This window comes from Pseudophryne corroboree, chromosome 3 (assembly GCF_028390025.1).
Source record: "Pseudophryne corroboree isolate aPseCor3 chromosome 3, aPseCor3.hap2, whole genome shotgun sequence".
In the NCBI taxonomy this organism is placed as follows: domain Eukaryota; kingdom Metazoa; phylum Chordata; class Amphibia; order Anura; family Myobatrachidae; genus Pseudophryne; species Pseudophryne corroboree.
In genome coordinates, this window is record NC_086446.1 from 50,105,942 (window position 1) to 50,122,780 (window position 16,839).

General features: G+C 50.8%; 1 protein-coding gene across 5 annotated transcripts in view; it reads left to right on the plus strand.

The window, feature by feature from the left end:
- The first annotated feature begins 2,282 nt into the window (after positions 1–2,282).
- The window catches only part of LOC135054704 (zinc finger protein OZF-like), a 43,115-nt gene continuing 28,558 nt past the window's right edge, over positions 2,283–16,839 (plus strand). For 3 of the 5 annotated variants that reach the window (XM_063957979.1, XM_063957980.1, XM_063957981.1), the window contains exon 1: positions 2,283–2,391. The gene's annotated coding sequence lies outside the window, so the exon portion shown is untranslated. The remainder of the gene's footprint in view (positions 2,392–16,839) is intronic. The other 2 variants (XM_063957983.1, XM_063957982.1) reach the window with 2 other exon arrangements.

A 16,839-nucleotide genomic window follows, 5' to 3' on the forward strand; every position in this document is an offset into this window, starting at 1 on the left:
ATATCAGGTGAGTGTATGCCTACAACTGGTTGTGTAACGGGTAAGTATACGTATAGCTAAGTGTATATCGGGTGAGTGTATACCTACAGCTGGGAATATATCGGGTGAGTGTATACATACAGCTGGGTGTATATCGGATGAGTGTATACATACGATTGGGCGTATATCGAGTGAGTGTATACATACAGCTGGGTGTATATCGGGTGAGTGTATATGTATAGCTAGACGTATATCGGGTGAGTGTATACGTACAGTTAGTATATGGGGAGAGTATACGTACAGCTAGGCGTATATCGGGCGAGTGTATACCTACAGCTAGGCGTATATGGAGCGAGTGTATATCTACAGCTGGGCATATATGGGGCGAGTGTATACCTACAGTTGGTCGTATATGGGCCGAGAGAATAGCTAGATGTATATCGAGTGAGTGTATACGTACAGCTGGGCGTATATCGGGCAAGTGAGCGTATATGGGGCGAGTGTGTATACATACAGCTGGGCGTATATGGGGCGAGAGTATACACACAGCTGGGCGTATATGGGGCGAGTGTATACGTATAGCTGGGCGTATATCAGGTGAGTGCATACGTACAGCTGGGCGTATATTTCGGGAGAGTGTATAAATAACGCTACGTGTATATCAGGTGAGTGTATGCCTACAACTGGTTGTGTAACGGGTAAGTATACGTATAGCTAAGTGTATATCGGGTGAGTGTATACCTACAGCTGGGAATATATCGGGTGAGTGTATACATACAGCTGGGTGTATATCGGATGAGTGTATACATACGATTGGGCGTATATCGAGTGAGTGTATACATACAGCTGGGTGTATATCCGGTGAGTGTATACGTATAGCTCGGCGAATATCGGGTGAGTGAATACCTACAGCTGGGCGTATATCGGGTGAGTTTATACGTAGGGCTAGGCGTATATTGGGTGAGTGTATACGTACAGCTAGATGTATATCCGGTGAGTGTATACGTACAGCTAGGCGTATATCTGGTGAGTGTATACATATAGCTGGGCGTATATCGGGTGAGTGTATACATTCAGCTGTGCGTATATCGGGTGAGTGTATACTTTCCGCTAGATGTATATCGGGTGAGTGTATACCTAAAGCTGGTTGTATATCAGGTAAGTATACATATAGCTAGGTGTATATCGGGTGAGTGTATATGTATAGCTAGGCGTATATCGCCGGGTGAGTGTACACGTACAGTTGGGAGTATATGGGGAGAGTGTTTACGCACAGCTAGGCGTATATGGGGCAAGTGTATATCTACAGCTGCGCGTATATGGGGCAAGTGTTTACCTACAGCTGGTCGTATATGGGCCGAGAGTATAGCTAGATGTATATCGGGTGAGTGTATACGTAGTGCAGCTGGGCGTATATCGGGAAAGTGTATACGTATATCTGAGCGTATATGGGGCGAGTATATATGTACAGCTAGGTGTATATCGTGAGTGTATACATATAGGCCCTCATTCCGAGTTGTTCGCTCGCAAGGCGAATGTAGCAGAGTTACACACGCTAAGCCGCCGCCTACTGGGAGTGAATCTAAACATCTTAAATGTGCGACCGATGTATTCGCAATATTGCGATCAAAACCGAGTTAGCAGTTTCTGAGTAACTCCAGACTTACTCTGCCTGTGCGATCAATTCAGTGCTTTTCGGTCCCGGCTGACGTCATAAACACACCCAGCGTTCGCCCAAGCACTCCCACCGTTTCTCCAGACACGCCTGCGTTTTTTCCGGAAACGGTAGCGTTTCCTGCCACACGCCCCTAAAACGCCGTACATCCGCCCAGTAACACCCATTTCCTGTCAATCACAATGCGTTCTCCGGAGCGACGAAAAAGCCGTGAGTAAAATTACTTTCTTCTTAGTAAAGTTACTTGACGCATGCGCAGTGCGAACATTACGCATGCGCACTAAGAGAATTCTCACTGCGATGCGATGAAAAATACCGAGCGAACAACTCGGAATGAGGGCCATAGCTGGGCGTATATCGGGTGAGTGTATACATTCCGGCAGTAATGTCTCCTCTGCAGCCTGAGATCAGCGCGGAGTGTGACGGAGGAGAGTGACCCCTAGTGCCCAGAGAGCGCGGTGCAGCCTGAATGTAGCGGGGGAGGGGGCCTGGGAGCTCTATGGCGCCGTATGTGTGCGTTTTGTGCTACGACAACATGGCCGCCGCGTCTTAGTAATCGCCGCTTTACGTCCCTGTGGGAGCTGGTGTTCTAGTGCTGGTGACGTCACTTATTAGGTTATATAGCCGGCGGTGACCGGGACGTGTACTTCTTTCCTCTTCTTACCCGGCGGCAGTAGCTCATTCCCGGACACTCAGTGAGAGAGAGAGCGGGAGCCGGCGTCATAGGAGGGCAGCAGGTGAGTGCTGGGGGCGGATATGTGTTCTCTGAAACCCCTGCGCCATCCTGTGTGTGTCTCACACTTCCCCCCCCATGCCCCTCTATGTGCCTCTCCCACGTGCCTTCGATGCCTCAGTCACTGATTAATTTAGTTGTGCCTCTTTCACACGTGTACCCACCCCAGCTCTATTATACTATATTCATGTATTGTTATTCATGTGTTCATGATACTGTCCTGTATACACCGTGCATTGTATTTATAGCTACTTATTGCAGATTTGGATTTGCCTGCCTGAGGCCTGGTACACCCTGGATGCGTCGCACCAAAATGGCGCTTTGGCGCTATATACTGCTTACGTTTACTGTGTACCCAGGATTGTGCGCTCTCGCGGTCCCATGCGGCAGACGCTTAGTATGGTGTGCTGCATGTCAAATCTAGCGTCCGCCGCTAGCGTCCTGTGTTAATGAAGGGTGGAACATGGTCGTTCCGCCTTTCATTAACAGTAGTATGGGGTATTCTGGGCTGAAGGGGATTCGTTTCAATGTCTGAACCAATACCCGTCGATCCGGTGTGTAGCCATCGTAAGGCTGGTCAACCAGAGCCCCGATAAGTGTCGGGTATCGGGGCTAATTCAATAGCCTCCAGCAAATCAATTCGCTGTATAAATTACTGCAGCTAATTGAATACCACCCTACGTGTACTGCAATTTTGTTAAATTTGAATGTATCTGCAATGTATGAGCTGCTCCTCAGTAGAGATGGCCATTGTGGGATATCCATCGATGGTACCATTGGTGGATAAGGTTGAAGGTGGCAACCATCTGTAAGGGAACCGTCAATGGTTTTGCCCATCGGTGGTCCCCATTACTTTAGGGTTGGTTCTAAATCGGAGTGGGAGAAGGGACCTTCTGACGTCACTAGGGGAGGAGACACGTGACCAGGGGGAGGAGCTATGACTGAACAAGGTACCAGAAAAGTACCCTCTCCACGCTTCGGGCTTGGTCCACTCTGCTTCGCTCGCCACCTGATAACTAAAGGTAGTAGTTGGTGGCGTGGATAGTAGAGGAACTATCCCGCTGACCTAACTCCTCCCCCTGACGTAAAAGGTCCCTTAGGTCACTTGAATCTAGCATCAACCATGCTCCATGTCCCTGACACCCTAGAGAGAGAAAAAAATTGATGGCTCTTTTTCATCGATGGTGGGAAACCATCTGGCTTTCCCGCATGGATGGTAAAAGCTTACTACTGGTTATAGACCATTTCAAATCATCGGTGGTCGATGGCCATCCCTACTCCTCAATCTTACTAGTGCTGCCAGCAGCAGAAGCTATGAAGTTTTTGGCTTCAAGGGGGAGGGGGGTTTCAGGTCGTGGAGGAAAGTGGGGAGAGGGAGGGGGGTTGTTTTACAGTGGCTGCTGGGGAAGATTTTCTTTGTGCAGGCAGGGAGTTTACTTTTTGTGTCCGAGAACAGAGAGGGGAGGTCGGCCAGTGCGCTACTCCAGTCACTGCTGCCGCCAGAAAGATTACACAGAAGAGGTGGACTGGTGGTGGAGCAGTGCATTCGAAGGATGTCACGCCCAGGGATTCCCAGATATCACCCGTCCGGGATTCGGCAGTGTCCAGACAGCACTGCCGGTTTCCGGACTGGTCAGAAGAACCCCAGGTGGGTGGTGACTGTACACATGGGTTCAGTACGGGTTACCGGCCGGTGGGATGCTGGCTGGCACAATGCCCGACATCTGCATCCCACCCGCCAGAATGCTGGCAGCGGGGCGAGCGCAAAAAAGTCCCCTTCAAGGTTTGTCATGCTGCGGCCTCGCTGCGTTCGCCACAGGATCTATTCAAACTGTATGAATGTCATGGACACCCACGAGATGCCATAGCTCTGTTTCGTTGGATTCCGGCTGGCGGCGTTGTGGATTGTTGGGATTCCGGCTTCAATATTCTGACTGCCTGCCTGCAAGTTAAACATATCCCCTTCATATAGCAAATTTAATTTCACCCAGTCACTGTTCTTTACATTATAAACGCATTCATTCCGACACCATACATTCCTACACATTCTACCTTATCACACTCATTCCTGCACTCTTTATATCACCATTCTTTTTATTCTTATACAGGTTGAGTATCCCATATCCAAATATTCCGAAATACGGAATATTCCGAAATACGGACTTTTTTGAGTGAGACTGAGATAGTGAAACCTTTGTTTTTGATAGCTCAATGTACACATACTTTGTTTAATACTCAAAGTTATTAAAAATATTGTATTAAATGACCTTCAGGCTGTGTGTATAAGGTGTATATGAAACATAAATGAATTGTGTGAATGTAGACACACTTTGTTTAATGCACAAAGTTATAAAAAAATATTGGCTAACATTACCTTCAGGCTGGGTGTATATGTAACATAAATGCATTCTGTGCTTAGATTTAGGTCCCATCACCATAATATCTCATTATGGTATGCAATTATTCCAAAATACGGAAAAATCCGATATCCAAAATTCCTCTGGTCCCAAGCATTTTGGATAAGGGAGACTCAACCTGTACCATATTTCTCTGACGCCCTAGTGGATGCTGGGAACTCCGTAAGGACCATGGGGAATAGCGTCTCCGCAGGAGACTGGGCACAAAAGTAAAAGCTTTAGGACTACCTGGTGTGCACTGGCTCCTCCCCCTATGACCCTCCTCCAAGCCTCGGTTAGATTTTTGTGGCCGGCCGAGAAGGGTGCATTCTAGGAGGCTCTCCTGAGTTTCTTAGAAAAAGTTTAGTTTTAGGTTTTTTATTTTCAGTGAGACCTGCTGGCAACAGGCTCACTGCATCGAGGGACTAAGGGGAGAAGAAGCGAACCTGCCTGCTTGCAGCCAGCTTGGGCTTCTTAGGCTACTGGACACCATTAGCTCCAGAGGGACCGAACACAGGCCCAGCCTCGGAGTCCGGTCCCAGAGCCGTGCCGCCGGCCCCCTTACAGAGCCAGAAGCACGAAGAGGTCCGGAAAAATCGGCAGCAGAAGACAGTCTTCAACAAGGTAGCGCACAGCACTGCAGCTGTGCGCCATTGCTCCTCAGGCACACTTCACACTCCGGTCACTGAGGGTGCAGGGCGCTAGGGGGGGGGGGCGCCCTGAGCATAAATGTAAGCACCTTGGCTGGCGAAAATACACCACATATAACCCCCCCGGCTATATGGATGTATTTTAACCCCTGCCAGAATACAGCAAAAAGCAGGAGAAAAGGCTGCCGAGAAGGGGGCGGAGCCTATCTCCTCAGCACACGGGCGCCATTTTCCATCACCGCTCCGCTGGAAGGACGTCTCCCTGACTCTCCGCTGCAGTCCTGCACTACAGAAAAGGGTAAAAAAAAGAGAGGGGGGGCACTAATTTGGCGCAGTTTTGATAATAACAGCAGCTATAAAGGGAAAAGCACGTTATATAGTGGTATTCCTGTCTATATATAGCGCTCTGGTGTGTGCTGGCATACTCTCCCTCTGTCTCCCCAAAGGGCTAGTGGGGTCCTGTCCTCTATTAGAGCATTCCCTGTGTGTGTGCTGTGTGTCGGTACGTTTGTGTCGACATGTATGAGGAGGAAACTGATGTGGAGGCGGAGCAATTGCCTGTAATGGTGATGTCACCCCCTAGGGGGTCGACACCCGAGTGGATGGGCTTATGGAAGGACTTACGTGACAGTGTCAGCTCTTTACAAAAGACAGTTGCTGACAAGAGACAGCCGGCTACTCAGCTTGGGCCTGTCGGGGCGTCTCAAAGGCCATCAGGGGCTCTAAAGCGCCCGTTACCTCAGATGGCAGATACAGATGCCGACACGGATACTGACTCCAGTGTCGACGGTGAAGAGACGAATGTGACTTCCAGTAGGGCCACACGTTACATGATTGAGGCAATGAAAGATGTTTTACACATTTCTGAGATTACAAGTACCACTAAAAAGGGTATTATGTTTGGTGAAAAAAAACTACCCGTAGTTTTTCCTGAATCTGATGAATTAAATGAAGTGTGTGATGAAGCGTGGGTTTCCCCTGATAAAAAACTGATAATTCCTAAAAAGTTATTGGCATCATACCCTTTCCCGCCAAAGGATAGGGCACGTTGGGAAACACCCCCTAGGGTGGATAAAGCGCTCACACGCTTGTCAAAACAGGTGGCACTACCGTCTCCTGATACGGCCGCCCTTAAGGAACCTGCTGACAGAAAGCAGGAGAATATCCTAAAATGTATATACACACATACTGGTGTTATACTGCGACCAGCAATCGCCTCAGCCTGGATGTGCAGTGCTGGGGTGGCTTGGTCGGATTCCCTGACTGAAAATATTGATACCTTGGATAGGGACAGTATATTACTGACTATATTGCATTTAAAAGATGCATTTTTATATATGCGTGATGCACAGAGGGATATTTGCCGACTGGCATCAAGAGTAAGTGCGCTGTCCATTTCTGCCAGAAGAGGGTTATGGACGAGGCAGTGGTCAGGTGATGCGGATTCCAAAAGGCATATGGAAGTATTGCCTTATAAAGGGGAGGAGTTATTTGGGGTAGGTCTATTAGACCTGGTGGCCACGGCAACGGCTGGGAAATCCACATTTTTACCCCAGGTAGCCTCTCAACATAAGAAGACGCCGCATTATCAGGCGCAGTCCTTTCGGCCCCATAAGGGCAAGCGGGCAAAAGGCTCCTCTTTTCTGCCCCGTGGCAGAGGAAGAGGAAAAAGGCTGCAGCAGACAGCCAGTTCCCAGGAACAGAAGCCCTCTCCCGCTTCTGCCAAGTCCTCGGCATGACGCTGGGGCTTTACAAGCGGACTCAGGCACGGTGGGGGCCCGTCTCTAGAATTTCAGAGCGCAGTGGGCTCACTCACAAGTGGACCCCTGGATCCTTCAGGTGGTATCTCAGGGGTACAAATTGGAATTCGAGATGTCTCCCCCTCGCCGTTTCCTAAAGTCTGCTTTACAGACGTCTCCCTCCGACAAGGAGGCGGTATTGGAAGCCATTCACAAGCTGTATTCTCAGCAGGTGATAATCAAGGTACCCCTCCTGCAACAGGGAAAGGGGTATTATTCCACGCTGTTGGTATACCGAAGCCGGACGGCTCGGTGAGACCTATTTTAAATCTAAAATCTTTGAACACTTACATACAGAGGTTCAAATTCAAGATGGAGTCACTCAGAGCAGTGATCGCGAACCTGGAAGAAGGGAATTATATGGTGTTTCTGGTCATGTCCCAATTTACCCTTCTCATCAAGGGTACTTCAGGTTTGTGGTACAGAACTGCCACTATCAGTTTCAGACGCTGCCGTTTTGGATTGTCCACGGCACCCCGGGTCTTTGCCAAAATGATGATACTCCTCCGAAGGAAAGGAGTTTTAAATTATCCCTTACTTGGACGATCTCCGGATAAGGGCGAGATCCAGGGAACAGTTGGTAGTCGGGTTAGCACTATCGCAAGTAGTGCTGCGGCAGCACGGTTGGATTCTCAATATCCCAAAATCGCAGCTGATCCCGACGACTCGTCTTCTATTCCTAGAGATGATCCTGGACACAGTCCAGAAAAAGGTTTCTCCCGGAGGAGAAAGCCGGGGAGTTATCCGAGCTAGTCAGAAACCTCCTAAAATCAGGGCAAGTCTCAGTGCATCAATGCACAAGGGTCCTGGGAAAAATGGTGGCTTCCTACGAAGCAATCCCATTTGGCAGATTCCACGCAAGAACATTCCAGTGGGACCTGCGGGACAAATGGTCCGGATCGCATCTTCAGATGCATCAGCGGATAACCCTGTCCCCAAGGACAAGGGTGTCTCTCCTGTGGTGGTTGCAGAGTGCTCATCTTCTAGAGGGCCGCAGATTCGGCATTCAGGACTGGATCCTGGTGACCACGGATGCCAGCCTGCGAGGCTGGGGAGCAGTCACACAGGGAAGAAATTTCCAGGGCTTGGGGTCAAGCCTGGAGACATCACTTCACATAAATATTCTGGAGTTAAGGACCATTTACAATGCTCTAAGCCAAACAAGACCTCTGCTTCAAGGTCAGCCGGTGCTGATCCGCTCGGACAACATCATGGCAGTCGCCCACGTAAACAGACAGGGCGGCACAAGAAGCAGGAGGGCAATGGCAGAAGCTGCAAGGATTCTTCGCTGGGTGGAAAATCATGTAATAGCACTGTCAGCAGTGTTCATTCCGGGAGTGGACACGACCTCCACCCGGGAGAGTGGGGACTTCATCCAGAAGTCTTCCACATGATTGGGAATCGTTGGGAAAAACCAATGGTGGACATGATGGCGTCCCGCCTCGACAAAAAACTGGACAGGTATTACGCCAGGTCAAGGGACCCTCAGGCAATAGCTGTGGACGCTCTGGTAACACCGTGGGTGTACCAGTCGGTGTATGTGTTCCCTCCTCTGCCTCTTATACCCAAGGTACTGAGAATTATAAGACGGAGAGGAGTAAGAACTATACTCGTGGCTCCGGATTGGCCAAGAAGGACTTGGTACCCGGAACTTCAAGAGATGCTCACAGAGGACCCGTGGCCTCTGCCTCTAAGAAGGGACCTGCTCCAGCAAGGACCCTGTCTGTTTCAAGACTTACCGCGGCTGCATTTGACGGCATGGCGGTTGAACGCCGGATCCTAAAGGAAAAAGGCATTCCTGAGGAAGTCATCCCTACCCTGATCAAAGCCAGGAAGGATGTGACCGGAAAACATTATCACCGCATTTGGCGAAAATATGTTGCGTGGTGTGAGGCCAGGACGGCCCCAACGGAGGAATTTCAACTGGGTCGATTCCTGCATTTCCTGCAAACAGGAGTGTCTATGGGCCTCAAATTGGGGTCCATTAAGGTTCAAATTTCGGCCCTGTAGATTTTCTTCCAAAAAGAACTGGCTTCAGTTCCTGAAGTCCAGACGTTGTCAAGGGAGTGCTGCATATACAGCCTCCTTTTGTGCCTCCAGTGGCACCTTGGGATCTCAATGTAGTTTTGGGTTTCCTCAAATCACATTGGTTTGAACCACTTAAATCTGTGGATTTAAAATATCTCACATGGAAAGTGGCCATGCTGTTGGCCCTGGCTTCGGCCAGGCGCGTGTCAGAATTGGCGGCTTTATCTTGCAAAAGCCCCTATCTGATTTTCCATTCGGACAGGGCGGAATTGAGGACTCGTCCTCAGTTTCTCCCTAAGGTGGTCTCAGCGTTTCACCTGAACCAACCTATTGTGGTGCCTGCGGCTACTAGGGACTTGGAGGACTCCAAGTTGCTAGATGTTGTCAGGACCCTGAAAATATCCTGTATGCACCCAACAAGCTGGGTGCTCCTGCTTCTAAGCAGACTATTGCTCGTTGAATTTGTAGTACAATTCAGCTTGCACATACTGTGGCAGGCCTGCCACAGCCAAAATCAGTAAATGCCCATTCCACAAGGAAGGTGGGCTCATCTTGGGCGGCTGCCCGAGGGGTCTCGGCTTTAAAACTTTGCCGAGCAGCTACTTGGTCAGGGGCAAACACGTTTGCAAAATTCTACAAATTTGATACCCTGGCTGAGGAGGACCTGGAGTTCTCTCATTCGGTGCTACAGAGTCATCCGCACTCTCCCGCCTGTTTGGGAGCTTTGGTATAATCCCCATGGTCCTTACGGAGTTCCCAGCATCCACTAGGACGTCAGAGAAAATAAGAATTTACTTACCGATAATTCTATTTCTCGTAGTCCGTAGTGGATGCTGGGCACCCATCCCAAGTGCGGATTGTCTGCAATACTTGTACATAGTTATTGTTAACTAAATCGGGTTATTGTTGTAGTGAGCCATCTTCCTAGAGGCTCCTCTGTTATCATTCTGTTAACTGGGTTCAGATCACAAGTTGTACGGTGTGATTGGTGTGGCTGGTATGAATCTTACCCGGGATTCAAAAATCCTTCCTTATTGTGTACGCTCGTCCGGGCACAGTATCCTAACTGAGGCTTGGAGGAGGGTCATAGGGGGAGGAGCCAGTGCACACCGGGTAGTCCTAAAGCTTTTACTTTTGTGCCCAGTCTCCTGCGGAGCCGCTATTCCCCATGGTCCTTACGGAGTTCCCAGCATCCACTACGGACTACGAGAAATAGAATTATCGGTAAGTAAATTCTTATTATATAATATATAATCATTCGTTCCTGCACCTTCTGTATCCTCCTCATCCCAGTCACTGTCCTTTCACCTTCTGTATCCTCCTCCCAGTCTCTGTCCTGCACCTTCTGTATCCTCCTCATTCCAGTCACTGTCCTGCACCTTCTGTATCCTCCTCATCCCAGTCACTGTCCTGCACCTTCTGTATCCTCCTCATCCCAGTCACTGTCCTGCACCTTCTGTATCCTCCATCCCAGTCACTGTCCTGCACCTTCTGTATCCTCATCCCAGTCACTGTCCTGCACCTTCTGTATCCTTCTCCCAGTCACTGTCCTGCGCCTTCTGTATCCTCCTCATCCCAGTCACTGTCCTTTCACCTTCTGTATCCTCCTCATCCCAGTCACTGACCTTTCACCTTCTGTATCCTCCTCATCCCAGTCACTGTCCTTTCACCTTCTGTATCCTCCTCATCCCAGTCACTGTCCTTTCACCTTCTGTATCCTCCTCACCCCAGTCACTGTCCTTTCACCTTCTGTATCCTCCTCATTCCAGTCACTGTCCTTTCACCTTCTGTATCCTCCTCATTCCAGTCACTGTCCTTTCACCTTCTGTATCCTCCTCATTCCAGTCACTGTCCTTTCACCTTCTGTATCCTCCTCATTCCAGTCACTGTCCTTTCACCTTCTGTATCCTCCTCATCCCAGTCACTGTCCTTTCACCTTCTGTATCCTCCTCATCCCAGTCACTGTCCTTTCACCTTCTGTATCCTCCTCATCCCAGTCACTGTCCTTTCACCTTCTGTATCCTCCTCATCCCAGTCACTGTCCTTTCACCTTCTGTATCCTCCTCATCCCAGTCACTGTCCTTTCACCTTCTGTATCCTCCTCATCCCAGTCACTGTCCTTTCACCTTCTGTATCCTCCTCATCCCAGTCACTGTCCTTTCACCTTCTGTATCCTCCTCATCCCAGTCACTGTCCTTTCACCTTCTGTATCCTCCTCATCCCAGTCACTGTCCTTTCACCTTCTGTATCCTCCTCATCCCAGTCACTGTCCTTTCACCTTCTGTATCCTCCTCATCCCAGTCACTGTCCTTTCACCTTCTGTATCCTCCTCATCCCAGTCACTGTCCTTTCACCTTCTGTATCCTCCTCATCCCAGTCACTGTCCTTTCACCTTCTGTATCCTCCTCATCCCAGTCACTGTCCTTTCACCTTCTGTATCCTCCTCATCCCAGTCACTGTCCTTTCACCTTCTGTATCCTCCTCATCCCAGTCACTGTCCTTTCACCTTCTGTATCCTCCTCATCCCAGTCACTGTCCTTTCACCTTCTGTATCCTCCTCATCCCAGTCACTGTCCTTTCACCTTCTGTATCCTCCTCATCCCAGTCACTGTCCTTTCACCTTCTGTATCCTCCTCATCCCAGTCACTGTCCTTTCACCTTCTGTATCCTCCTCATCCCAGTCACTGTCCTTTCACCTTCTGTATCCTCCTCATCCCAGTCACTGTCCTTTCACCTTCTGTATCCTCCTCATCCCAGTCACTGTCCTTTCACCTTCTGTATCCTCCTCATCCCAGTCACTGTCCTTTCACCTTCTGTATCCTCCTCATCCCAGTCACTGTCCTTTCACCTTCTGTATCCTCCTCATCCCAGTCACTGTCCTTTCACCTTCTGTATCCTCCTCATCCCAGTCACTGTCCTTTCACCTTCTGTATCCTCCTCATCCCAGTCACTGTCCTTTCACCTTCTGTATCCTCCTCATCCCAGTCACTGTCCTTTCACCTTCTGTATCCTCCTCATCCCAGTCACTGTCCTTTCACCTTCTGTATCCTCCTCATCCCAGTCACTGTCCTTTCACCTTCTGTATCCTCCTCATCCCAGTCACTGTCCTTTCACCTTCTGTATCCTCCTCATCCCAGTCACTGTCCTTTCACCTTCTGTATCCTCCTCATCCCAGTCACTGTCCTTTCACCTTCTGTATCCTCCTCATCCCAGTCACTGTCCTTTCACCTTCTGTATCCTCCTCATCCCAGTCAGTCCTTTCACCTTCTGTATCCTCCTCATCCCAGTCAGTCCTTTCACCTTCTGTATCCTCCTCATCCCAGTCAGTCCTTTCACCTTCTGTATCCTCCTCATCCCAGTCAGTCCTTTCACCTTCTGTATCCTCCTCGTCCCAGTCACTGTCCTTTCACCTTCTGTATCCTCCTCGTCCCAGTCACTGTCCTTTCACCTTCTGTATCCTCCTCGTCCCAGTCACTGTCCTTTCACCTTCTGTATCCTCCTCGTCCCAGTCACTGTCCTGCGCCTTCTGTATCCTCCTCGTCCCAGTCACTGTCCTGCGCCTTCTGTATCCTCCTCGTCCCAGTCACTGTCCTGCGCCTTCTGTATCCTCCTCGTCCCAGTCACTGTCCTGCACTTTCTTTATCCTCCTCGTCCCAGTCACTGTCCTGCACCTTCTGTACCCTCCTCGTCCCAGTCACTGTCCTGCGCCTTCTGTATCCTCCTCGTCCCAGTCACTGTCCTGCGCCTTCTGTACCCTCCTCGTCCCAGTCACTGTCCTGCGCCTTCTGTATCCTCCTCATCCCAGTCACTGTCCTGCGCCTTCTGTATCCTCCTCATCCCAGGCACTGTCCTTTCACCTTCTGTATCCTCCATCCCAGTCACTGTCCTTTCACCTTCTGTATCCTCCTCATCCCAGTCACTGTCCTGCGCTTTCTTTATCCTCTTCATCCCAGTCACTGTCCTGCGCTTTCTGTATCCTCCTCATCCCAGTCACTGTCCTGCGCCTTCTGTATCCTCCTCATCCCAGTCACTGTCCTGCGCCCTTCTGTATCCTCCTCATCCCAGTCACTGTCCTGCGCCTTCTGTATCCTCCTCATCCCAGTCACTGTCCTGCGCTTTCTTTATCCTCTTCATCCCAGTCACTGTCCTGCGCCTTCTGTATCCTCCTCATCCCAGTCACTGTCCTGCGCCTTCTGTATCCTCCTCATCCCAGTCACTGTCCTGCACCTTCTGTATCCTCCTCATCCCAGTCACTGTCCTGCGCTTTCTTTATCCTCTTCATCCCAGTCACTGTCCTGCGCCTTCTGTATCCTCTTCATCCCAGTCACTGTCCTGCACCTTCTGTATCCTCCTCATCCCAGTCACTGTCCTGCGCTTTCTTTATCCTCTTCATCCCAGTCACTGTCCTGCGCCTTCTGTATCCTCCTCATCCCAGTCACTGTCCTGCACCTTCTGTACCCTCCTCATCCCAGTCACTGTCCTGCACCTTCTGTATCCTCCTCATCCCAGTCACTGTCCTTTCACCTTCTGTATCCTCCTCATCCCAGTCACTGTCCTGCGCCCTTCTGTATCCTCCTCATCCCAGTCACTGTCCTGCGCCTTCTGTATCCTCCTCATCCCAGTCACTGTCCTGCGCTTTCTTTATCCTCTTCATCCCAGTCACTGTCCTGCGCCTTCTGTATCCTCCTCATCCCAGTCACTGTCCTGCGCCTTCTGTATCCTCCTCATCCCAGTCACTGTCCTGCACCTTCTGTATCCTCCTCATCCCAGTCACTGTCCTGCGCTTTCTTTATCCTCTTCATCCCAGTCACTGTCCTGCGCCTTCTGTATCCTCTTCATCCCAGTCACTGTCCTGCACCTTCTGTATCCTCCTCGTCCCAGTCACTGTCCTGCGCCTTCTGTACCCTCCTCATCCCAGTCACTGTCCTGCGCCTTCTGTATCCTCCTCATCCCAGTCACTGTCCTGCGCCTTCTGTATCCTCCTCATCCCAGGCACTGTCCTTTCACCTTCTGTATCCTCCATCCCAGTCACTGTCCTTTCACCTTCTGTATCCTCCTCATCCCAGTCACTGTCCTGCGCCTTCTGTATCCTCCTCATCCCAGTCACTGTCCTGCGCCTTCTTTATCCTCCTCATCCCAGTCACTGTCCTGCACCTTCTGTACCCTCCTCATCCCAGTCACTGTCCTGCACCTTCTGTATCCTCCTCATCCCAGTCACTGTCCTGCACCTTCTGTATCCTCCTCATCCCAGTCACTGTCCTGCGCCTTCTGTATCCTCCTCATCCCAGTCACTGTCCTGCGCCTTCTGTATCCTCCTCATCCCAGTCACTGTCCTGCGCCTTCTGTATCCTCCTCATCCCAGTCACTGTCCTGCGCTTTCTTTATCCTCCTCATCCCAGTCACTGTCCTGCACCTTCTGTACCCTCCTCATCCCAGTCACTGTCCTGCACCTTCTGTATCCTCCTCATCCCAGTCACTGTCCTGCACCTTCTGTATCCTCCTCATCCCAGTCACTGTCCTGCGCCTTCTGTATCCTCCTCATCCCAGTCACTGTCCTGCGCCTTCTGTATCCTCCTCATCCCAGTCACTGTCCTGCGCCTTCTGTATCCTCCTCATCCCAGTCACTGTCCTTTCACCTTCTGTATCCTCCTCATCCCAGTCACTGTCCTGCACCTTGTGTATCCTCCTCATCCCAGTCACTGTCCTTTCACCTTCTGTATCCTCCTCATCCCAGTCACTGTCCTTTCACCTTCTTTATCCTCCTCATCCCAGTCACTGTCCTGCGCCTTCTGTAACCTCCTCATCCCAGTCACTGTCCTGCGCCTTCTGTATCCTCTTCATCCCAGTCACTGTCCTGCGCCTTCTGTATCCTCTTCATCCCAGTCACTGTCCTGCGCCTTCTGTATCCTCCTCATCCCAGTCACTGTCCTGCGCCTTCTGTATCCTCTTCATCCCAGTCACTGTCCTTTCACCTTCTGTATCCTCCTCATCCCAGTCACTGTCCTGCGCCTTCTGTATCCTCCTCATCCCAGTCACTGTCCTGCGCCTTCTGTATCCTCCTCATCCCAGGCACTGTCCTTTCACCTTCTGTATCCTCCATCCCAGTCACTGTCCTTTCACCTTCTGTATCCTCCTCATCCCAGTCACTGTCCTGCGCCTTCTGTATCCTCCTCATCCCAGTCACTGTCCTGCGCCTTCTTTATCCTCCTCATCCCAGTCACTGTCCTGCACCTTCTGTACCCTCCTCATCCCAGTCACTGTCCTGCACCTTCTGTATCCTCCTCATCCCAGTCACTGTCCTGCACCTTCTGTATCCTCCTCATCCCAGTCACTGTCCTGCGCCTTCTGTATCCTCCTCATCCCAGTCACTGTCCTGCGCCTTCTGTATCCTCCTCATCCCAGTCACTGTCCTGCGCCTTCTGTATCCTCCTCATCCCAGTCACTGTCCTGCGCTTTCTTTATCCTCCTCATCCCAGTCACTGTCCTGCACCTTCTGTACCCTCCTCATCCCAGTCACTGTCCTGCACCTTCTGTATCCTCCTCATCCCAGTCACTGTCCTGCACCTTCTGTATCCTCCTCATCCCAGTCACTGTCCTGCGCCTTCTGTATCCTCCTCATCCCAGTCACTGTCCTGCGCCTTCTGTATCCTCCTCATCCCAGTCACTGTCCTGCGCCTTCTGTATCCTCCTCATCCCAGTCACTGTCCTTTCACCTTCTGTATCCTCCTCATCCCAGTCACTGTCCTGCACCTTGTGTATCCTCCTCATCCCAGTCACTGTCCTTTCACCTTCTGTATCCTCCTCATCCCAGTCACTGTCCTTTCACCTTCTTTATCCTCCTCATCCCAGTCACTGTCCTGCGCCTTCTGTAACCTCCTCATCCCAGTCACTGTCCTGCGCCTTCTGTATCCTCTTCATCCCAGTCACTGTCCTGCGCCTTCTGTATCCTCTTCATCCCAGTCACTGTCCTGCGCCTTCTGTATCCTCCTCATCCCAGTCACTGTCCTGCGCCTTCTGTATCCTCTTCATCCCAGTCACTGTCCTTTCACCTTCTGTATCCTCCTCATCCCAGTCACTGTCCTGCGCCTTCTGTATCCTCTTCATCCCAGTCACTGTCCTGCGCTTTCTGTATCCTCCTCATCCCAGTCACTGTCCTGCGCCTTCTGTATCCTCCTCATACCAGTCACTGTCCTGCACCTTCTGTACCCTCCTCATCCCAGTCACTGTCCTGCACCTTCTGTACCCTCCTCATCCCAGTCACTGTCCTGCACCTTCTGTATCCTCCTCATCCCAGTCACTGTCCTGCGCCTTCTGTATCCTCCTCATCCCAGTCACTGTCCTGCGCCTTCTGTATCCTCCTCATCCCAGTCACTGTCCTGCGCCTTCTGTATCCTCCTCATCCCAGTCACTGTCCTGCGCCTTCTGTATCCTCCTCATCCCAGTCACTGTCCTGCGCCTTCTGTATCCTCCTCATCCCAGTCACTGTCCTGCGCCTTCTGTATCCTCCTCATCCCAGTCACTGTCCTGCGCCTTCTGTATCCTCCTCATCCCAGTCACTGTCCTGCGCTTTCTTTATCCT